This window comes from Manacus candei, unplaced genomic scaffold, assembly GCF_025592945.1.
Source record: "Manacus candei isolate 608988 ecotype Guabito, Panama unplaced genomic scaffold, ASM2559294v1 h1tg000045l, whole genome shotgun sequence".
In the NCBI taxonomy this organism is placed as follows: domain Eukaryota; kingdom Metazoa; phylum Chordata; class Aves; order Passeriformes; family Pipridae; genus Manacus; species Manacus candei.
The window spans coordinates 9,014,055-9,036,594 of NW_026138093.1; the positions used below are offsets into that span (position 1 = coordinate 9,014,055).

Genomic DNA, 22,540 nt, shown 5'->3' on the forward strand with positions numbered 1-22,540 from the left:
AGCAGGGGGATGCCCTTCAGGTGCTTGGAATGTGGGAAGAGCTTCAACAGGAGCAGCACCCTCCTCACCCACCAGCACATCCACACTGGGGCACGTCCCTACCCGTGTGGGGAATGTGGGAAGAGCTTCAGGCAAAGTTCCAACCTTATCCAACACCAGCGCATCCACAGTGGGGAATGGCCCTACACATGTAGGGAATGTGGGAAGGGCTTCAGTGACAGGTCCACTCAATGCACCCACCAGCGCATCCACACTGGGGAACGTCCCTACAAGTGTGGGGAATGTGGGAAGAGTTTCAACTGCAGCTCCAACCTCCGCACCCACCAGCGCATCCACACTGGAGAACGTCCCTACACGTGTGGGGAATGTGGGAAGAGTTTTAGGCACAGCTCCACCCTCCACTCCCACCAGCTCATCCACACTGGGGAACTTCCCTACACATGTGGGGAATGTGGGAAGAGCTTCAACTGCAGCTCCAACCTCCTCAGCCACCAACGCATCCACACTGGGGAGCGGCCTTACACGTGTGGGGAATGTGGGAAGAGCTTCAGTGACAGCTCCAATCTTCGTGCCCACCAACGCATCCACACCGGGGAACAGCCCTACACATGTGGGAAATGTGGGAAGAGGTTTCAGACCAGCTGGAATCTCCTCAGGCACGAGCGGACGCACACGGATGAGAGGCCCTTCCGCTGCACCGACTGCAGGAAGGGCTTCAAGCAGAATGCTCACCTCATCACCCACCGGCGCATCCACAGCGGGAGAGGCCCTACAAGTGTGGGGAGTGTGGGAAGAGCTTCACCCACAACTCTACCTTGACCAAACACCAACGGACTCACCAGTAAGGGAAGCCCCACCAGTGCCCCGACTGCGGGAAGAGCTTCGACCGTAGGACTGACACACAAAAAAGGTTTCAAAAGGTCCTCAGGATTTTGAGTATCTGCACTCCAACATCAGTTTATTCTTTTGAATATGTGTAAGTTTAACCTCATTTTAGTCTGAAAGCCAAATTCACCACTACCCCATTCCCTGATAACCGTGGGCTGGTTCTGACAAGTGAGGCAGAAATTACCCACTGCCCAGCAAAAACCAATGGGGCCAGCCAGTGGTCTCTGCCCTGGCAGCCCAGTTTCCCCAGTCTCATCTCAAAATGACCAGTTACACTGAAGCAAATAGCACTGGAACCAGTGCAACAAGCCCCAGTCTGACTGTCACACCTGCTCACGTGTCCTGTTTTCTGCTGCTCTACAGACTTCCTTGTATAAAATACAATGGAAAAATGAACAGGTTTTGGGGTTGTTTTGGTTTTGGGCTCAGGTGGTTTTTTTCCCCCCACTGTTCTCATTAACCTCATTTCAAATCTATTTCAGTGTTTGAAGATGAATTAAAATTTTGAATGATTTTTAATGTCAATGCCTTGACCAAAGTATCAAAACATGAAAAATAAAAAAAAAAACCCGAAGCTGTCCATTTTTGTCACAATCAAACACTCAGAAGTACTAACATAAGCACAGTGAAACCCCCATAAATAAGACCATTAAAATAATTTTAATATTTACATATTAATAAATTTTTAATAACTTTAACATAAGGAAATTTAATTCCTGACATCAGCTTTCCCCACCTCCCAAAAAGGTAATTTAGTTACATCTTAGTCACCCTTGAAAGGCTCTTTCCAGTTGGGTTGGCCTCTGCCTTAGACACTCATGAGATCTACCAAAACCAACTTAAGGGCAAATTTCCCCACCAGGTTCAACTGCATTGGTTGTACCAAAATCTTTGCAAGTAACCCCACATCTTTCATCTTAAACTCTTCTCTCAGCCTTGTAAAATAATTAGCAGTAAACAGAGCTGATAATGTGTTATAATTAAGGACATGTTCTTGTTATCAAAGTTATTCATACAGCAAAAAGATGCCACAGGAATGGCCAAAATATTAATAGCAACTTCTACACTTTGGAAATCTACATTTGGTTTAAAAGGTTTCACAGTGGTTGTTTCCTTAGGAATTCAGGCACATTTTACTAACAAGTTTCAATAAAGTTACAAAAACATCTTCCTCCACCAAGACACATGCAGTGATCCTAACCTGAGGTAGGCACTGAAAAGCCCAATTTTTTTCTTAGCTGTCACGAGTCTTTCATTCCTTCTGCCACATCAATTAGGCATCAGCCCATTTTTCAAGCTGCTGTTCTCTACCAGCTCCTGCTTTGGTTTCCAAGCCCAGTATTTTGGCCACGATAAAATCAGGGACCTGGGCAGTCATGTCAGAATGACAAAGAGTACTGACCCTCCCTGCCAAGGGAGACCAACCATTCCCAGCCTCGACCAAAGATTCAAGGCAGCGATTCTGAAACAGAATTTACAGTTTTTCTCTTCAGTTTTTTGCTGCAATTCTCTGTTGCTCTATTAAAAGACCACAGCAGTGAAAGACAAGGCCTGATGGCCAAACCCAGGGCTTCAGCCACTTGAGGTCTATTGAAACCTTCTGTTCCTCAAGTGGGAGACTGAAATCCAGCACAACTTTCCTTCTGTGCATCTGAGGAGGTACCAAGGGAAGAGGAAAATTTAAAGGATTCATTTTTATGTATTTGAGGCCGTGTTTTAATATAAGTAGATTCTGAGAGAGCACAAAGGAAGCAGTTTGCTCACACATAACTTTTATGGCTGATTTCACACAGTCCAAATTCACAGCGAAAAGGAAGTTCCTGAGTTGTTTCAGGGTTTTCGGTGTTTATACATTTATTTATTTATTTTTTATATTTAAGGCCTAGGAATTCGAATTTATATTTGGGTACCATTTTATTCAAACATTTATTTTAATTAAACATTTTTTACGTATTTATATTTTTAATATATTTAAGGCATAGGAATTTGAATTTATATTTGGATAACATTTCAGGATCCACACATTTGGATGCTTTTGCAATTGATTTTTGAAGCAACTTCTTTTGTAGACAACTGTTGCATTAAGTAAATTAAGGCTTTCACATTCAGCCCCTTCCTTTAGGTAAGGATTATAAACCAGAAAAGGAGGGAAGAGTTACTCGGGGTGTAACTGAAAGGCCAAAGTCCTACCCAAGAAACCAGATGTGACAACAGCTCATTTACAACCCAGTGAGAAAACAAACAAAAATGCACACAGAAAGATTCAGGAGTCATGTGAAGATGAATATAAAAATGGAACATGAGTCACATGTTTTAGAGATTCGAGCAGATGACTGGGGGCTAGAAAGGCGTCAGTGGATGGCACAGGAAGAGTTTTGAGGAAGAGCTGGAAGGAGAAACCTGGCAAGAAATCTGCTGTTCTACACAGACCTGCAGTGGGAAAAACAGTTTAAGGCTTCTGAAGGAACAAAGTAATAAAACTCACAGAGCCCAGGAGCAGAAGAGATTCAATACTTGCCAAAAAGCATCAAAACTAAGCTCATGGACACGCATTAAAAACTGAATTCCTCCAGTTCATGAATTCCACTTTTTTGCTTCTGGACTGAACTCGGTGATAAAACTGGTCCAAAGTCACAAAATGTGGCAGGGACAACAAAAGGTCAAGACCAAATTCCTTTTAGTTAAAGAAAAACTGGAAAAGATTCTGTTCCTGTATTCATCCAGTGGAGATGAATAATTTTTTAATTATTAATTTTAATTTTAATTTTTCTACTCAAGTCTGCCAATGCTGTGGTTTTTTGACTATATGAGGAATGATCTGAAGTCTATCAGCTCACAGTTTAATTTAAAAAAAAACAAAACCAAACAAATAAAAAACTGTACTAGCTTTACATATCATTTTGTGCAAAGCCAGACCTTTGATTGGGTGTTTTTAAAAAGCTAAAAAGTATATGGTATTAGGAAGAACAACTTACCAGTCCTTTGACCAAGAGCAGCTATTTTGCTTACAGTGAGCAAATCAATTCCTCCACACATCTGCAGGGAAAATGGGATACTAATGCACTTGAATTAAAATTAAAAATAATAAAGAAATCCTAATAATTTAAAATTAAAAATAATAAAGAAATCTTAATAAATTAAAATTAAAAAGAATAAAGAAATTGTAATAATTTAAAATTAAAAAGAATAAAGAAATCCTAATAAATTAAAATTAAAAATAATTAAGGAATCCTAATAAATTAAAATTTAAAATAATAAAGAAATCCTAAGGACCAAGCATTAGACTGTGAGTATTACACAAGTCCCATCCCTGAATGAAAAAAAACCAACCAAGCATTAGAAATGACAGCATATGCTACAAAAGACATTTTATAAAAATCTTTCAAGTATCACCAGGGAATGTGTTATCAAAGAACCTGTGCAAACCACCCAAGAAATTCAGGCCCTGTCCTGTACACAAATCCCTTGAGAAATTACCACCAGACAAACACAGATAACCATATATTGCTCTTACAAGAAAAGACAGCTCCAAAGAGCTCAGAAAAGTAAACAAGGGACAGGTAAAACTGCCTTTATTGTAATACCTGTTCAGCACAAACAGCATCAGGGCAATCCAGGAAAGATGCAGACCATTATGACTGAAGTGCTCAATTTTGTATTTAGCATGGAACATGCAGGTCAGCCAAGATCTGCTCCTGACACTGCGGGGTTTAATTTTAATCTTTAATTTTGCTGTTTTTTGAAGAGCAGGTCAGTTAAAAGTTGCAGCTTTAGACATTTCAGGATTTAACATCAGGAACACAAGTCTTGGGTCTCACAGGCTCAGTCCCCTCATTATCCTCAGGCTGGTCTTGCCTTCATTGTCACAGACTGTGCAATATCTCAACTCCCTCCTCCCGCCGCCGGCACAACATGGCCGCCCGCTCACTCCTCAGGGAGAGGCGGGAGCGGCCACCGCCCCCTTCCACTGCCACCAGGCCGGGCCGAGCCCACCTCCGCCCGCCCCAGCCCAGCCCCGACCCTGCTCGGGCCGACACCACCTTCTCTGCCAGACCCTTCTCCAGACATCTCTTCGTACCCTCGCCTGCCTGCACGGCGAGGTTCAGCCCCCCCGAGGTGGCTGCTGGCGCCCCGCATCTCGCTTGCTGCCATTCCACAAGCAACACCTCTGTTCTCATCAGCCCTTGACGTGGCCTGGCCCAGGGGGAGCTCACCCACCAGGCTCACCACAGAGAGCGGGGCCACAAACCCCTCTCCTCTGATCCGAGTACACAACCTGTGTTGGGCACCCTCAGCTCCTGAGGGACGGAGCCACAACAACCCCACACCCGCCCCTCTGCCACATCAGTCCCAGCCCTCGTTACCGCTGCTCAGAAACAGCACAGACACCTAAAGAAAACTAGGTGTCCTACTTTTTTTAGCCAACACCACAGAGACTGCCTGGCATACCAGTGTCACCAGGACACTGTCTCCTATTTTTGCTACAGCCATGGAAACCACTTCAGATGTCAGCAGGATGGAAGGGCATCCCCCCCATTCCTCATCACTGCCATCAGTGCTGGCCCCAGCCCCAGCTATGGTGTTCCTGTGCCAGAAGCACACCCAGCAAACATGACTAGAATTAATATTTACATACTTCAGCAGTCACTGTAAATTATATACATGCCTTTGCCTTCTTTCATTTGCCCAGCTTACTCCATTAAAACCAGAAATTTTCCCATTCTTCCTTTTTCATACTAACAATGTGAGTAGTTATGGCAGAATTTAACCAACAATGCTCCAAGTGATTATGGAAGGTCTCAGGAGCCAATCTGGCTCTTGAAATCACACAGCTGGACTTTTAGCAGTGCTCTCCTGAGCTGGGTCCTGGAAAAGGCTCAGGGAGGTGGTCAGCTGAAAAGAATCAATCACTATGACTCTGAGCCAAGAGATGTATTTCCTTTGAAACTACAGAGAAAAGCTGACCTTGTGTATAGGATAGCAGGGGATATCTACTGCTTGTAGACAGTGGGATAAGGTGTTACCATTTCAAAGACGAGATGGTGGGGGCCCACATAAAGGTACTCCCTTTACAAAAAACACCACTCGCACCCAATGTTATGCCTCCAACGCTCCTTTATTTTTTTGGAACAGTGTGTCTACTAATAAAGATTTGTGGGCTTTGGGGTTTTAGGGTCAACGTAGCATAATTTTCTGCATCGTTGGGGCCCGTTGCTAGGGGCTGGTTCCACATCCACAAGTGCTGGAACACTGCTAGGCGTCAGGTGGTGTGTCACAGGGGGGCCCTTTGTGACATCCCATCACAGCACACGTGGTCAGCACAGCCCCAGTGCCAGCACCATTGTCCGGCAGGACAGCGACGTGACAGGACGGGAGCACGGAGCTGGCGAGGATCTTCTGAGCACAGCTCCAGGCTTTCCCTGTTGACTCGTAGTGCGACGGTTTTTCCGCGAAGATTCCCACTTCCCCTTTCCCTTCTTCTAGTAGTTTTCTAGAAAACTACTTCTACTACTTCTAGTAGTTTTCTAGTAGGATGGAGCAGACCCCCCCCAGCAAGCCCAGGGTGGCCTGGGCGGAGGAGGGTGCTGCCCAGAAAAGCGGCTCTCCAGAAGAGCCCCATGAGGTGGCCTGGGAGGAGGAGGCTGCTGCCCAGAAAAGCTGGTCTGCAGCAGAACTCTCCCAGTGGATCCTGGTGAACCCACCGCAGATGGGGACGGGTGAGTGAGGGGACTGGGCAGGGCTGGGGCTCTGCAGCGCATCCTGCAATGATCCTCCCTGCTCTATCCGTCTCTTAGATGTCAACTTGTTCCCCCTGTCCAGAGAAGAACAGGAAGTGGTGGACTCCATCCAGGCCCTTGACAGCCCCAAAGAGGTAAGTGTGGCCAGTTGGACGGCAGCTGTGCCAGCATCTAAGGCAGGGGCTCTGCTGCTGGGCTGCTGGAGGGGTGCTGGCTGGGCAGAGCTGCTGCTCCCGCAGGCCACTGTCCCTCAGGGCTCCAGTCTCGCGGGCCACATTTCCCCCTCTCATGCTCCCTGTTTGTCTCTGTCCTCCGGCTGCCAGAATCTGGTCCACAAGACCAGCTTTCTTCAGAAAGTTGTGCGCCTGTGCAGAAGCACCGCCGGCAGTGGCTCATCCCAGCGCTTGGTCCACTTCTGCCACAGATATGAGGTGGTCGAGAGGATTCAGGTGAGGGGACGCTCGGTGCTCTGGGGAAGGGGGCAAGGCCCCTGGCACTGGCACCCTGTGAGGGCTAGGCTCTGGTGGCACTGGGTGCTGGCAGCTGCCGGGTCCCAGCTGCGTTGTGCTCTGCAGATGCTGCTGGACGCTGAGTCCTGTATCAACGAGCGTGCCGAGGACGACCGCGACAGGGATCTGATCCAGCAGATGAACCACCGCGAGCGGGAGATGAAGCACACAGAAGTGCGGAAGCTCGCCCTCTTTGCCATTGAAAGATTGAGGTACCCGCTCATCACTGCCAGGGACCCCTTCCCCAGAGGACCTCCGCCCCCTGCACAAGGCCTGGAGGCGCTTCCCCCGGCACCATTGTCCACTTGGGCCCTTCCTCTTTGCAGCGCGGTGAACGAGGTGCTGGAGGGCAAAACGAGAAGGCTCCTAGAAGCCTGCTTCAGAGCTGTCCTCTTCCTTCCTGAATGGGACACCTATGTATGGGATGGATATGAGCGCAGGAATCAGGTAAGTGCTGGTTGAGCTCCAGGAGCCACCAGTCCCTCTGGGCTGCTCTCTGGCCATCCTGCGCGTCACGTAAGATACGCAGGGATCCCCAGAAATGCCAAGGCAGTGGAAAGAATGCAGAAAGTTTATTTAGAAGGACAGAACCCGAGAAACATAAGAGTGTGGTTTGCACACCAGGCCTCGGGGAGAAAAAGGCACCTCCTGTTTTCTCCTTCCAGTTTTTATTCTCTCTGCTCCCTGATCTCTCTCCGCTGGAATGCAAAGGCCTGTGGCATCTGTCTGCTCACAGTAGACTGCCTGCTTTTAGGTCTCTCCTGGGCAGCGTGGGTGGCTCTCCTTCCTGGCACTGGGAGCTCAGATGCATCTCCTGGGGGTGAAGAATCACTGCCAGCGCTCTCTGTCCTCCTTGCAGACCCTGCAAGCCCTGGACCCCATGCTGACGGCAATCGTGCGGAACACTCCTCCCTCCAGACTGGGCGAGGAGCTGCAGAACATCTTGCAGGTCTGGCCTGTGCAAAGAGTGGCAGTCCCGGGGCTGTTCCTCACCCTGTGGGGCAGGGGTTGCCCACTCCTGGGTGGGTGGTCTCCAGACAAGTGCCACGGTGGCAGAGCACGCTGTGGGGACAGTGCCCCCCTCCTGTGTCACCAGGCTCTTCTGGAGCACAGAGAGTGGCACCTGCCTTCCTGCCTGGCCCACAAGGGAGCCCAGGGGCAGGAAGCCTGCTCCAGGCTTTGCTGGGGCTCAGAGGAAGCCTCGAGGGACAGTGCAAGTCCCACCCAGGAGCCGAGCTGCTGCTGCTGCTGCTGCTGCTGCTGGAGCGGGTGTCTGCTCCGGGGGCTCACCAGCAGCTTCTCTTTGCTCAGGTGCTGGTGGACTTTGCCAGATATGATATTGTCACCGTGTGGGAAGAAGCCATGGAGAGGATTTACACGCTGTGCAGATGGTTGAACAGCTATTCCCAACGGCAGGTAAGGCCCAGGAAGCCTCCAGCCAGGCTGTGCCCCTGCCCTGCCGCTCTCCCTGCCAGGGCTGCTGCCCAGCTGAGGGCTCCAGGAGACAGGGCCACAGGGTCCTGCAAAGCCTGCACTCCCCAGGGATCCAGCCCTGGGCACACTCTCAGGTATGGGGCCCTGGCACCAGCTGCCTGCCCTCAACCCTACTGCTCTTCTTCCTCCCTCCTTCCCTCCCATGGGACCTCCTGAAACAAAAAGAAGTCCACTGTCATCGAGATCCCATTCCTTGGACAGCTGCTGGGATTTGTCCTCCTTCAACCATTCTCAGGACGTCGGGCAACTGTTGCGCACCTCAGCGAATTCATCTGTAAGCAAAAAGCTAAGGGGGATTGTGGTGGCCTTCGTCCCTCTGCACACAGACATCACCTCCCAGCTCTGCTTCTCTGCTTGACCACCTTTGCCCCTCCAGCTGCTCCCCGCAGCATCCCAGCTCTCTTTTGCTGTACAAGTGGAGTGCTCTCCTCAAGTCTTGCACCTATTCTCTGCTGCTCTCCTTCCCCGCTCCTTTCACCATCTTCAACCCTGCCTGTTTGTGGAGCCCACTCTGACCCCGTCCCTCCACAATCTCCTTCTGGCCTGCCATCTCGCAAGCAGATCTCGGGCTGCTTTGGAAAGCCTGATGGCAAAGCTGCTCTCCCTGACTTGCACGTCTGCCCTGCTCTTTAGGCAGGACCAGGCTAAGGGACAAACGATACGCGCGCCACGTGGAAGGTGAAATCACCTGCTTCTGCAGGACTCTCGGAAAAAAGTGCGGTATCAAGGTAATGAGCTCCCCCGTTGCTGAGACTCTTGTCTGTGCCATCGGCAGGGCACTCCTGTGAGCCAAAGGCACCCGGAATCAGTGGGGCTGACAGGGCCTCAGTGTCCCTGATGAGAGGGTTCCTGCTGTCCCCAAGCAGGGACTGTCTGAGGGCGGCACTCTGCTGGTGTCCCAGCAGCAGCTGCAGCTCTCCTGCCCAGCAGTGAGCCCTGGTCCTGTGCAGGGCCAGCACCCCGTGAGCATGAGCCCAGCCCTCCTGCCTCAGCCTAAGGACCCTCTGCTCTTGTCCTCCCCCACACAGTGACTGTGGGCACTGCTGCCAGCACTGCTGGGCACCTGTGGCCAGGGCTGCTCTCGCTGCCCAGCTGAGCAGCACCAGCAGGGGCCTTGGGGTGACATCTTTGCTCTCCTCCTTCCTGCCGCAGCCCTTCGAGAGATACCTCACGCGCTCGGAGAGGACACACATCGTCCTTGAAACCCTGGAGCAGAAAGATGCACAGAATTATCAATGGGTACCTGGAGAGACTCGTCCATGGGTTGAACCATTTGGGTGGAACCTTTACAGAGGGCGCAGGACCATAGCAGAAAAGATTTTGTGGCTGGCCACGGATGACCCGTGCTTCTTCCTGACGGATGTAAGTGGCCTGTGGCTGGATTGCCCTGCCCTTCAGCCCTAGAAGGCCTTGTTCCTCTCTCCATCCCTCCCTGCCAAACCCAGGTGTCTCAGGCACCTGAAGGCATCTGAAGGCAGCAGAGTGGTATGGAAAGGGCAGCTGAGGCTGCACTACCGTGGCAGCACTCTCCTCACCTCTGTCCCCTTCAGGTGCCAAAGATTTTGAGCTTCCTGCATGAAAGACTGCCAGGCGTGAAGTGTGAACTTGTGCAGGAGTGCTTCCACTCCCTGCTTCTTCTGCTAGCGGACTTTTTCCCAAGGAAGGTAGTCGCCACACTGCTGAGCATCGCTCCACAAGGAGACAGGTACTGGCCCTGAAAAGCCTGAGGGTTTGTTGGCTGTGGGGAGATGGAGCCTGAGACTCTCTGGCTCCCAGAGCCAAGGAATGATGGAGGACAGCCCTGAGGAGAGGGGTTCTCCATCCCACCAAGCTTTCCAGCCCTGCTGGGTTGTCCAGGCCTGCAGCAGACAAAGCTGGCCCAGCCAGCCCAGAGCCACCCTGCTGCTCCCAGCCTAGAGGGGAACACCAGCTCAGTGCCCTGCTGCCTGCCCAGGCAGGGCCCCAGGCACCTGGGCTGGCCCAGCCACGCTGCACTCCAGGTTGCCCTGCTGACACAGAGCTCTGCCTTGCAGTGTGACCAGGCAAATGTGGCAGAGCATCTTCTCAGAGCCCCAGATTGGAGACAAGATATTATGGCCATTCGCTGTCATGCTCTGGGTCGACTGGTGGCCCTGCAGTCTAAGCGCTTCTTCTTCAGAAAGCAGCTCCACCTCTGACTTGGCTGTGAGTTACCAGAAAAGGACTTGATCCCCTGCCACGAGCCCTGCAGACTCTGCCAGGCTCTCACTACTGTGCTTGCTTCTACAGCCATTGCCCAGTGGCACTAGCGTGAAGTTTGAGTGGGAGGACAAGGACAAAGACTTTGAATACCTTCAGAATGACAACTTTGATATCGATGAGGAGCTTCCAACCCTCCCAGCCTCCCAGGTGCTCGAAGGCCTCATCGTGCTGTGCGAGACACCTGAGCTGGTGAGCAGGGTGGCGTCAGGGACAGCCATGGTGGCATCCAGGGCTCTGGGGCTGGGGGTAAGGCAGTGGCTTGGCGTGGGCTGGGAGGCAGGTGTTGGGGGGACTGCTGCCAACTGCCCTGATGCCATGTTGGGGCCTGGTGGCGGCCTGGGGAGCTTTCCAGGCATGGATCTTATCACAGAAAAGAAACTCTGTCCTTCATACAGGCAAGAAAACTGGAGTTCCTGGTGCCACACATGATGGAGCTCCTGTGGGTTGGCAGAGAAGACCTCAAGACAAAGGTCATTATGATCCTGAAAAGACTGATAAATCAAAACCTGGAGAAGAAAAAGGCCAGCCCCATGGATGAGTATTTGGTGGAGAACCTGCCGCGCTTCTTTGACATGGTAAGGTTGATGTGGCAGTGTGAGGCCTGAGATGGGCTGCAGTGAGAGCTGCCCTGCACCCAGCCCTGTCAGCAGCTCTGGCAGCAGGCTCTGCTCCCCTGGGCTCTGGTGGCTGCTGGGCCTTGCAGCCCAGTGCAACTTGTCCCTGCTCTGCAATCTGAGCCCAGGGCATCTCCCTCAGCCACCATCCCCATCCCCTTTCACTGTGGGCAGGGGGCTGCTGTTTCCAAAGCTCACCTTTCCTCCTTCCTCCCAGGAGAGCAGCGACATGCGAGAGGCCTTTATCTGCCTCTTCAGAGACTACCTGGGCTCAGCAGTGCTGAGGAACAACAAGCAATTGAAGACGTCTCTGCGGAGTGCACTGGTCCCGCTGCTCATTCGCACAAGTGACCAGTCCCCGAGAGTGGCCAAGGTACACATTGGAAGGCTGAGCACTGGCACAGAGAGAGGTGGGCTGGCCTGCCCTGTGGGGCCCAGGCAGCAGGACAAGGGCTGCTGGCAGTGGGCAGCCGTGGCCCAGCGCAAGGTGTGGGAAAGGTCCCTGCAGAGCCAGCGCCAGCAGGGACGGAGAAGCTGGCACGGCCATTTCCAACAGCTGCCCTGGGGCTCCAGTAGGGCTTGTCAACAGCCTGTGGCCACCAAAGCCTGAACAGGCACATCCCCACAGGCTTCTCTGCTGTCCCTGGTATGTGTCCAAGGCCAGGGCTTCCAGCCTCAGGCCCTGTCCTGCGGGGCTGTCCTCACACGTCCCCTAGACACTTTGGTGAGGGCATGTCCCAACTTCCTGAGGGCAGAATCTCCCCAGCAAGAAAACCAAGAGCTCTCCTTTGCCAACTATGCTGCTACCTCACCCCTTCTGGTTCCATGCAGGCCGCCCAGGAAGCGCTCCTTGCCACAGCAAAACTGCTCAAGTGGAGGGAGCTGAAAGAGCTGGTGAAGAAGCAGCAGATGTGGAGGATTGGCGAGTGCTTGGTAAGGCCAAGTGCCAGGGTGCAGGTTGGGTGAGGCTTGCCCTGCAGGCAGAGCCCACTGTGTGGGCCCAGAGCCCAGAGGCTGGAGCTGCAGCCCAGTGTGTGCCCTCCAAGAGCAGAGCCCCAGGGGATCCTCTGCAGGCCCCTCTCCCTTCCCTGCAGCCAGCGGGAGAGAGGGCTCTGGGCAACACTGAGTGCTGGCAGGAGGGACTGCTGCAGCCAGCGGGGGGGCTCTGTGCCATGCCCGTGTCCTTGTGCTCTCTCCAGGTGGGGAAGGACAGGAGCAGGGCTGAAGAGTACCTGCGTCAGGGCCTGAGCTACCTCAAGGACCCTGAGGCCAGTGTGCGAGAGGCGGCCATCAGGTTCATCGGTGAGCCCCAGCCCCCGGGGTCCCTCTCTGGGCAAGCTGGCCCCCGTCCCCGCTCCTGCAGCCACAGCCAGGCCCAACCCTGGGGCTGCCTGAGCCCCGGCTGCCACAGGTTGGGCCTGGGCCTCCCTCTGCCAGCCCTGCCCACGTGGCTGGGCTTGGTGGGCACTGGGCTGAGTTCCACCCCCTGAGCTCCTGGTGCTTCCTGGGCTCATCCCGGCTGAGGGGGAGGAGGGCAGGGCCAGGGGCCGCGCTGCTGGGAGCCCGCTGGGGAGCAGGGGCTGACGGAGCTTTGTGCCTAGGGGTGGCCACGCGGCACCTGAGGAACCGAAGCCAAGAGCAACTGGATGAGATCTGCAGCGGTGAGTGGGGAACATGGGCTGGAGGGGACGTCTGGGGGTCTCTGCAGACACAGGGCTTCATCTCGGCTCCGTTTCTTTTGCTCACAGCTCTTCAGCCCTTGAAGACAGACAGCAATGTGGTCGTCTCTTGCCTGGCAGAACAGACCATCAGCATCCTGAAGGCTTTAGGACCAACACCGAGCCCTCGATTCAGGCCAGAAGCACTGCTCTTCTGGCGCCGACGTCCACACCCATGAGGAGCTTCCAACATTCCCAGGCTCCCAGGCGCTGTGTGAGACACCTGAGCTGGTGAGCAGGGTGGTGTCAGGGACAGCCATGGTGGCATCCAGGGCTCTGGGGCTGTGGGTAAGGCGGTGGCTTGGTGTGGGCTGGGAGGCAGGTGTTGGGGGGACTGCTGCCAACTGCCCTGATGCCATGTTGGGGACTGGTGGCGGCCTGGGGAGCTTTCCAGGCACGGATCTTATCACAGAAAAGAAACACTGTCCTTCAGACTGGTAGGAAAACTGGAGCTCCTGGTGCCAAACATGATGGAGCTCCTGTCTCTTGGCAGTGAAGACTTCTGGACAGAGATTATGATAGTCTCTAAAAACTTGATGTGTCCAAACCTGAAGAAGACAAAGGCCTGCCCAGCCACTGAGGATCTGGTGGAAAACCTCTCATGCTTCCTCGACATGGTAAGGCTGATGTGGGAGCATGAGCCCTGAGATGGACACTGGGCAGTGAGAGCTGCCCTGCACCCAGCCCTGTCAGCAGCTCTGACAGCAGGCTCTGCTCCCCTGGGCTCTGGTGGCTTCTGGGCCTTGCAGCCCAGTGCAACTTGTCCCTGCTCTGGAATCTGAGCCCAGGGCATCTCCCTCTGCCACCATCCCCACCCCCCTTCACTGTGGGCCGGGGGCTGCTGTTTCCAAAGCTCACCTTTCCTCTTTCCTCCCAGGAGAGCAGCCACATGCAGGATTTCTCCATCTGCCTCTTCAGAGACCACCTGGGCTCAGCGGTGCTGAGGAAGCAGAAGCAGTTGAAGACGTCTCTGCCAAATTGCCGTGGTTTGACTGGCCCTGTCCCCCTGGAGCTGGAAAATGGGCACCTGAGGAACCAAAGCACAGAGCAACTGGATGAGATCTGCAGTGGTGAGTGGGGAACATGGGCTGGAGGGATGTCTGGAGTTTCATCTCGGCTCTGTTTTTTCTCTCACAGCCCTTCAGCCCTTGAAGAGAGACAGCAGTGAAGTCGTCCCTTGCCTGGCAGAACAGACCATCAGCATCCTGGCAGCTTTAGGACCAACACCAAGCCCTCGATTCAGGCCGGAAGCTCTTCAGGCACCGATGTCCACATCCATGAAGAGCTTCCAACATTCCAAGGCTCCCAGGCACTGTGTGAGACACCTGAGCTGGTGAGCAGGGTGGTGTCAGGGACAGCCATGGTGGCATCCAGGGCTCTGGGGCTGTGGGTAAGGCGGTGGCTTGGCGTGGGCTGGGAGGCAGGTGTTGGGGGGACTGCTGCCAACTGCCCTGATGCCATGTTGGGGCCTGGTGGCTGCCTGGGGAGCTTTCCAGGCATGGATCTTATCACAGAAAAGAAACTCTGTCCTTCCTACAGGCAGGAGAACTGGAATCCTGATGCCATCAAATCTTCACCAAGAACCTCAATTCAAACTACGAGCACTGCTCTTCTGTTCCCACTGAGCCAGTTGGAGGCAGCTGTGATTTAATAAAGCAGCAACAATGGGCCCAAACCCATGGTGTCCTTCAGATGCGCCGTGTCCTGAGCAGACTGCGTCCTGCTTGTCCTGTCCTGCTGCCTGCAGGACAACTTCCCCCTCGGCACACCCCCAGCCCCAGCCTTGTTTGGGAAGTTGAGTTCTGGCTGAGGCTTTCCCCAGGAGAAGCCTCATTTGTCTCTCTTCAGGGCAGTCCCCCCAGCACCCAGCCAGGACAGGGCACAGAATGAGTGGCCCCAGCTCTGCCTCCCCAGGGGTGTCCAGGCATCCCACGAGGAGTCTGCTGTTGCTGCATCACCACCTCCCCTCACCAGAATGGATTTGGAAGGCTTTCCAAGCACAGGGAGCCAGAGGGGACCAGAGGGAAACCTCAGGGCTCCCAGAGGGACTAGAGGACAAACAGGGAGTCTGGGTCACCGCCCCCATGGCAGAGGATGGGCCTCCGCTGTCCCTCTCTTGCACCGGTAGCATGTTTCCATCTGTTCTGCCCTGGGGGAAAAAGTATCCTTTGACTTGGAAGAGCTGATGAGCATCATCTTGTGATGCCCTGGGAGGGGATTAGTTTTGATGGAATCACCTACAGGAAAGTTTGGAGACCTCCCTCAGTGTGCCCTGTGCCGGTGCTGAGCACATGGAGGGAAACACACCAGGAGTCAGACGGCCCTGCCCAGAAGAACTGACTGCCTGAAGGAAGTTCTTGCATTTTCTCTTTTTTAAAACCCAGTTCTTTCCTCAATATTGCCTCTGGCACGAGTGGCTGAGAAGGGATAAAACAGGAAAGAAGCCAAGCCATCAGGGAAAGAGCCAGATGATGAAAGGGTGTTAGCTGCTGAGAATTTCTTTGGGAAGAAGTAGACTTAACTTGAATAGAAATTTGCAATATACAATGGAACCTTATTCAAAGTCCATCTGGAAAATACCTTCTTGTTAAGAGTATGAAATAAATACTAAACTGTCATCAACTATGTGCTTTTCTCTTTATTCACAATCAGTAATTAAAGAAACATAACTCAGATGTGATCTCACTCTGTGCTCCAGTGACATTAACATCAGAACAATATTGTCACTGTCTACTGGTCTCTTGTGCTCCTCACTGGCAGGCACTTGGTGCACCCCTGGATATCCTGCTAATGAGGTAAAAAACTAACCCTTCTAAAGTTCCAGATTTTCCTCACCTGTTTGGACACAGTTGGACAAACTGGACCAAGTTACGACTTGAAAGCCACCTGCTGGATTTAGCATTAATTACTCCTTGTTTTGATCATAGAGGAAAAAAGCTCACACAACACAATCTCTGTGGACCCAACAGAGAAAACATCCCCAGGGTCCTGTTAGAGCACAAACCTGCAAACAGGGATGACAGGTCAGAGAATCACAGAATCATCAAGGTTGGAAGAGACCTTCCAGATCTTCTAGTCCAACTGTCAACCCAGCACCACCAGAATCACCCCTAAACCCATCCCAAAGCGCTACATCCAGATGCCACCTGAATGCTTCCAGACACTCCACCACCTCCCTGGGCTACTTGTTCCAATGCCTGAGCACTCTCTCAGTGGTAAAAGGGGTTTTGAATATCTAATATGAACCTTGCCCAAAGCAATTTGAGGCCGTTTCCTCTCTTCCTGTCACTAAAGGGTTTGCAGAAGAGACCAACCCCCACCCCACTAAAACCTCCTTTCAGGTCATTGCAGAGAGCAATGAGGTCCCCCCTGAGCCTCCCCTTCTCCACACTCAACCAGCCCAGTTCCCTCAGCCATCCCTCAGCAGACATGTTTTCCAGAGCCTTCCCCAGCTCCGCTCCCTTCTCTGGACACGCTCCAGCCCCTCAAGGGCCTTTTGGCACTGAGGGGCCAGAACTGGACACAGCACTCCAGGTGGGGCCTCCCCAGTGCCCAGCACAGAGGGGCAATCAGTTCTCTGCTCCTGCTGGCCACACTCTTCTCCACAAAGGCCACGATGCCCTTGGCCTTCTTGCCCCCTGGGCACACTCTGCCTCATATCCAGCCCCTGTCAAGCAGCACCCCCAAGTCCCTTCCTGCTGAGCAGCTCTCCAACCCCTCTGCCCCCAGCCTGGAGCGTTCCAGGGGGTTGTTGGGACCCAAGGGCAGGCCCTGACACTTGGCCTTATTGATCCAGCCTGTCCAGATCCCTCTGCAGAGCCTTCCTGCCCTCCAGCACATCCACACTCACACCCAACTCAGTCAGTCTCCCAAACAGGACAAAGTCTGACCACAAGCAGTCCAGGGTTTCAGTTCTGCTGCCCCCTCCTTCCTTCAGTCAGAAAGGAAAACTCCATCATTTTGGGGTCTCTGTGCCCAAGACGGCTCCAACCATCACATCCCCCACCAGTCACAGAATCATGGAGTGGTTTGGGTGGGAAGGGACCTTAAAGACCAACTTGTTCCACCCCCCTGACACTACACCAGGTTGTTCTGAGACCCATCCAGCCTGACCTTGAACACTTCCAGGGAAGCCATTCCCCCTTGTCCTGTCACTCCAGGACCTTGTAAATCTTTCTCCATCTTTCCTGTTGGCTCCCTTCAGGCACTGCAAGGCCGCAATTAGGTCACCCCAAAGCCTTCTCTTCTCCAGTCTGAACAGTCCCAATTCTCTCAGCCTTTCCTCACAGCAGAGCTGCTCCATCCCTCTGATCTCTTTGGTGGTCTCCTCTGGACTCACTCCAACAGGTCCATGTCCTTCCTGTGCTGGAGCCCAGAGCTGGAGGCAGCTCTGCAGGGGTGACAACATTACAGCCCTGTGTGTTCCAGCAAGGACACTGTGGAACCTCCTGGAGTAAAGGGACCATTGTGACACTGTAGGGCCTTCTGGAGCCAAAGGAACCCTAGGACACTGTGGAATCTCCTGGAATCAAGGGAGCATTGTGACAATGTAAAAACTCATGGAATTAAGAGGCCATTGTGATAACTGCAAGGCCTCATGGAACCAAAGTAACCCTGGGACATTGTGGAAACTCATGGAATCAAGGGGCCATTGTGACACTCCAGGACCTCATGAAATCAAAGGAATCCTGGGACACTGTGGAATCTCATGGAACCAAGGGTTCATTGTGCTGTGAAGGGCCTCATGGAACCAAGGGAACCCTGAGACATTTCGGGACCTCATAGAATCCGGGGCCATTGTGACACTGAGGAACCTCGGGGACTCAGAGGCCACTGTGACACTGCAGGGCCTCATGGAACCAAAGGAACCCTGAGACTTTTCAGAACCTCATGGAATCAAGGGGCCACTGTGACACTGCAGGGCTCATGGAACCAAAGGATTCCTGGGACACTGTGGAATCTCATGGAACCAAGGGGCCACTGTGATATGTGGGGCCTCCTAGAACCAAAGGAGTCCTGAGACATTTTGCAAACCCATGGAATCAAGGGTCCATTATCACACTGCAGAGCCTTACGAAACCAAATGGACCCTGAGACTCTGTGGAACCTCATGGAATCCAGTGGCCACTAGATCCCACAGTGTAAAACCTCATGGATACTGTCAGGTTCCCATTATTAAGAGACACCTCTGCCCAAATTCAGCTGCAAAGGAGACCATGTGCCAAAGTCAGCAGTCCAGGTTTGATTTAACAGTAAATAGGAGGGAGAGAGAAAGAAAGAAATAGAAAGAGAGAGAAGAAGGGGGTGGTGGGAAGCCAGTGAGAGAGAGACAGAGATGAAGTAAATGTATCACACCATGGAGATCCCTGAGGTTCCCGCCGGTCCTTCTTCACCCTACTCTGCTCAGTGGAGGGTCCCCAAGTTGTGCTTCTGGGCTATCACTTTTATACAGCCCAAGCCCCGGGTATTCAGGGGGGTAGATGCTGTTCCCACAGCTTGGGCTGGCACATCTACAAGGACTTGCTTCCTTTCCCACAGCTTGCCATGGTGGGAGTTTTACCCGGTGTGCTTCCAGTCTGCAGGTGGGAATCTTTGTCTGGATGGGTTCCCCAGACCTGCCTTACCAGCCCTGGCTTCCTGTTAGGGCTGTCTGCTCTTTCCCACAGTCTGCACAGTGCAATTCTGTCCTGGGGGCTACTTCCAAAGCTTCACCTCCATTTAGGCCTTGGAATTAAAGGCCTTCCTGTTTGCCACCAGTGCTGATGTGTTGTGGCGCCTTATGGGATTTTCCTGCTTTGACAGTGTTTTGAGACAGTTCATTGTGCCCTTCAAGTCCTTCCATGTGCACACACACCCCACTCTCCCCAGTGTCTGGCCCTCCAAAGAACACAAGCCCTGATGATTTGTAGCTCCCACTCCAGTGGTTGGCACTTGGACCTCCCTCCGTACCCAGAGCTCAGAGCTCCCTTGTGCCAGAAAGTTTAAAGAGATTGTGCCTCATTCTGCCAAGACAACCCTTGGAAAAAAAGTGTCCCTCTGTGTTTCCTGGGATCAGAGCACTCTACTGTCATCTTCTAAAACCTTGGAGAGGTCCCAGAGATCTCCCAGGAGGGAATTTGGGGCCTCAGGCACATGACCCGTATATAGAGGCTGAGGACTCAGGGGTCAGGGGTGTGAAGATTGAGGACAGTAGAGGAGTAGCCTGAGAGGTCTGGAAGGGGGTTGTCAGAGCTGGTGGAGCTTTTCTTCCTGTCAGAAAACAGCCTAAGAAAGAACTAGTGCCACCAAGGGCAGCTGGGGTGGCCTAGACTGGTAACAAGAAGTCAGAAATTTCCCTCTGAGGTCAGTGTTGTGGTGCAATATGTCACAAAGGAGGAGTCTGGATGAGCCCAAGGCTTTGTGTGTGCAGGAAGAGCCAGGGAGGACGCAGAGATGTCAGTGCAGGAAGGTGCCAGCCAGGTGGGGCAGCCGGGGGGATGACGACAGCCTGCAGGGAAAGGGGCAGGGCATGGACACCATAGGACAGCCTGGGCTGGAGAGGAGACAGGGAGGGGGAGAAGCTGAAAGGCCCTGACACAGCCACCTTCTGCAGGCCTTTGGCCATGGTTGCTGTCTGTGCCCCTGATGCCAGGATGAGGGGAGTGGCCCTTGCAGCCCTGGGGCCTCATGGCCTCCTTGTCCCTGCTCAGCAGCCTGGCAGGTGCCACCCCATGGTCCTGCCCTTGGCATTGCACATCCCACATCCCAGTGCCCCAGGAAGAGCCCTGAGGAATGAGGCAGGGACAGCATCTGCCTTCTCAGGGGCTGGGGGTCAGGGCTTGGCCCGTTTGATTAAGAAAACAAGTCAAGGTTTATTTAGCATCAGAGACACCTTTCCCTTGCTTGTCCATCCTTGTCATCACTGTCTGCACTTTTCTGCTCTAACTGGAATCTGGGGACACTTTCTCAGTTGTGTCCCTCAGTGAGACTCATTAGCACTACAAGAAACTTCAGTGTTTCAATCTCACTTTGACTTCTTGAGAAGTTGTTTGAACTTCCTCTCAGGGACTGAGTCTCATGTAAACAACATCAAACCCCCAGAGGGTCATGAAATGCCTGGGGCTGTTGCTGTGCTGCTGAGCTGGGCCGGGCTCCTGGCACACAGGGAACTCCTGGCAACCAAGAAGAGCTTCAAAGAGACAGCTCTGCTGGTGAGCAGCTCCTCTGCACAACCCAGCAGGGCTGAGGGCACTGCCTGCAGCACCCAGGGCACAGGAGAGAAGGGACAGAGACGAGAGGCAGCCTGGGCTGGGAGGTGACTGAGCTCTCACTACAGGAGAAACATTCCCAGGATTTGAAGGAAGAATTCTCTGGCTGTAGGAAAGTTCAACTTGCCTTCCTGGAGGCATCTCCTAAAGCTGCCACATCCCACAGCTTCCAGGATCTTTCAGCAGGACTCTCCCAGTTGCTGCAGTGCAGAGGAAGTGGCCACATGGCAGAGCAGGGCAGGAGCTGCAGGCAGCAAGGGCAGAGAGGAGAAGGGAGCAGGAGGTTCAAGGGATCCTGGGGTGGGAGGACAGGGCAGAGCTGCTCAGGGCAGGAACCTTGCCAGCCCTTTGCCATGGTCAGGCTGTGGCTGCAGAGCAGTGCAGGTGAGTTCCTGCAAGTGCCTCTGCCAGCTGCCAAATGGCAGCAGTGGCAGGAGCTGTCAGGATGGCTCTGCTGGATTTGCTGGGGTGCAGCAGGAGAAGCTGCTGCAGAGCAGGACTTGCTGCTGCCCCATCAGAGGCCCAGGGCCAGAAGGTTCCCTGTGGCAGGGCTGGCTGTGGGGTGGGAAGGTGGGGGTGCAGCCAGGGGTGCCCAGGGCTGTGGGGCAGAGCAGGGTCCTGCCCCCAGGGCTCTGTGTGCTGGGGCAGGGACTCTGCTGCCTGCCAGGCTCAGCTCTCAGCCCGGCCAAGGAGCTGCCACGGGGCTGGGGGAGAAGGGCTGTGGGGAAGGAACAACTCCTGGGAGGGCAGAGCAGGGCAGAGTCCTTCTGATCTCCACAGTGTGCTGCAGGGATGGGGGCTGGTCAGAGCTCCAGATCAAAGCAGGAAATTTCCCAGAAGGTATTTGCAAGAGGCACAGACAGACAGGGGATACCCTAAAGAGAATGAACCAGTTCTTTCAGTGTTATACTCTGGGTTGTCTGGGTGCTGACTGCAACAGAGAAATCAATCTCTGAGCATAGGAGGAATCAGTTGAACTTGAACTCTGTTAGATTAGAGAGGATTGAACCCAAGAGTGTCAGATATCAAAACTGTCATACAGAAAGCACCAGTGTCACTTTTCCAGCCTCCTCAGTGTTGCTCTAACATTGCCATCAGAGCCTGCCCAGACAGAGATGCCCCTGGGCAGTGCCCTGTGCTGCTGGGAGGGCTCTGCAGGGCAGAGCTGAGCCCCCAGGGCTGGGATGGGCTCTGGCAGCACTGGCAGGGTCCAGCTCTGGGCCCAGGGAAGCAGCTGCTGTCAGGGACAGCTCCAGGCAGCAGAGCCCTGGGCAGGGAGTGGGGGGCAAGAGCCCCCAAGGCCTGGGGGAGGGGGTGTTCAGGCAGCTCTGGGGGCCCTTCCCTGCAGCTCTGCTGGGCACTGTGTGCTGGGCCATAGAAATGAGGATTCCTGCAGTGGAAAAGAATCTTCCCGAGGTGTGATGGTAAAAATAGAAAACACAGGTACAATTATTCTAACTACAGACTAAGCTTCTGCTCTGCAGCCCCAGCTCTTCTGAGTCATGGGTGTAGAGATGGAACTTTTGTATTCAAGGTCTCTTACATCTGACATTTCCTCCTGGAACAGAGCAAAACTGACTCCTTGGCAGTGCATTTGGTGACATTTGACACATTGATTTCTTTTAGAAATGGAGTTGCTTTTTCACAGAGGTCTGTCTGAACCGTTCCCTGTCCTTTCCTTTTTTGAACAGACCCTGTGCTAAGAAGCAGCAAATGTCCAACAGCAGCTCCATGGCCCAGTTCCTCCTCCTGGCATTCGCAGACAGGCGGGAGCTGCAGCTCCTGCACTTCTGACTCTTCCTGGCCATCTCCCTGGCTGCCCTCCTGGCCAATGGCCTCATCCTCAGCGCCGTAGCCTGTGACCACCACCTGCACACCCCCATGGGCTTCTTCCTGCTCAACCTCTCCCTCACAGACCTGGGCTGCATCTGCACCACTGTCCCCAAAGCCATGCACAATTCCCTCTGGGACACCACAACCATCTCCTACATGGGATGTGCTGCACAGCTCTTTTTCTTTTTCTTCTTCATCTTAGCAGAGTTTTATCTCCTCACCATCATGTGCTATGACCGCTACGTTGCCATCTGCAAA

General features: G+C 53.4%; 1 protein-coding gene and 1 pseudogene across 1 annotated transcript in view; one reads left to right on the top strand and one right to left on the bottom strand.

Moving 5' to 3' along the window:
* LOC127474812 (zinc finger protein 729-like) overlaps positions 1 to 22,540 on the top strand; it is a 463,770-nt pseudogene that overhangs the window by 378,804 nt on the left and 62,426 nt on the right.
* LOC127474856 (zinc finger protein 239-like) overlaps positions 1 to 22,540 on the bottom strand; it is a 218,817-nt gene that overhangs the window by 164,519 nt on the left and 31,758 nt on the right.